This window comes from Suricata suricatta, chromosome X, assembly GCF_006229205.1.
Source record: "Suricata suricatta isolate VVHF042 chromosome X, meerkat_22Aug2017_6uvM2_HiC, whole genome shotgun sequence".
In the NCBI taxonomy this organism is placed as follows: domain Eukaryota; kingdom Metazoa; phylum Chordata; class Mammalia; order Carnivora; family Herpestidae; genus Suricata; species Suricata suricatta.
Genome location: NC_043717.1, coordinates 40023103 through 40024354, shown reverse-complemented (window position 1 = coordinate 40024354; position 1252 = coordinate 40023103).

The following is a 1252-nucleotide window of genomic DNA, read 5'->3' as shown; positions in this document are numbered from 1 at the left end:
TTTCGGAGTATCCAGGTTGTCACAGGTCAGCGCACTGCAGGGTAAGTGCAGCAAAACGGCTCCCATGCATCCCAGTACAAGCCCTTCCTACGTCGTCCATCCCTCAATGGCAGAGGCCCCCAAACCTTGCTAAATAGAAACCATACAAATGTGGAGCATTTGCTTAATTACATTTAGCAGAGCTTTAACTCTTAGAAACTTTAGTTTCCAGTGAAAACCTAGTGACCAACTGTGAACTGTATGTGACAACAGAATTTTTTTGTAGATGGCAAACTTATAAGTCAATCAAGCACAAAGCATGGTTTTTCAACAGATTTAGATATCCTTAGTGTTTCTGCCTCTTAGCCATGTGCACAAACCCGTGGTTAGGAAGCAGTGCTTTAGTATTCCATTTGATTTGGAAAAGGCCTAAACATCCAATGGATGCAGTCCAGTTTATTATCTAAGCGAACCTTTAAAGTTTTAGGTTACCAAAGACCTTGAAAGCTATCGTAACAAGTACTCATGAAGGCTTTGAGACAGACAAAATTAAGTATGATTTTAAGCCATCTTTTTGTTGACAAATTGCAATAGAGATATTTATGAGCTTATTTGACCTTGAGCAAATGTAGGTAGTAAAAGTTTTATATACTTAACGCCGATAATTCAAACGACATGTCTATCTTAATTACGTTCTTCCACCCGTGTCACTAAAAAGTTCACCACTGTCAATTTTTCCATGGGGCACGAGTGCGGAGGTCTGCAGTGGGCTGTGTGAGTCTAAGCGGGTGTCCTCGGCTCCTTGACAGTGAGGGGGCAGGAGGAGCCCATGGTGCCAGAGGCACCCGGATGGTATAGGAGTCAGTTATGGAAGCTGCACCCAGGCAGTACAGAAATATGGGGAGGGGAAGGCAGAAGAGGCGAGGTGCCACCAAGGGCCTGGAGGCTGATAAAAGACCAGCGGGCAGAGAAAGAGGTCTCCTGTTCCCAGAGCTTGTCAGCTGGGACAGATGAGCAGATACAGATTTTTTTCCACCAACAAGTGGAATTAGGCGTCCATGTCAGGTTAGAGGAGACAAGGAACTTCCCCGAAACAAAAGGAGTTTCGCAGATCCTTGGGAATAATCCTTAGCATCTTCATCCCAAGGCAGACTAAGCAGAGACAGTTGGCTCCAATAATCATAGTGATTAACCCAGAACATGAAGGAGGGAGAAGCCCCCACATACGGTTAGAGTCACAGGAGCATATTAGGAGAAACAGTGAGAGAGAGAG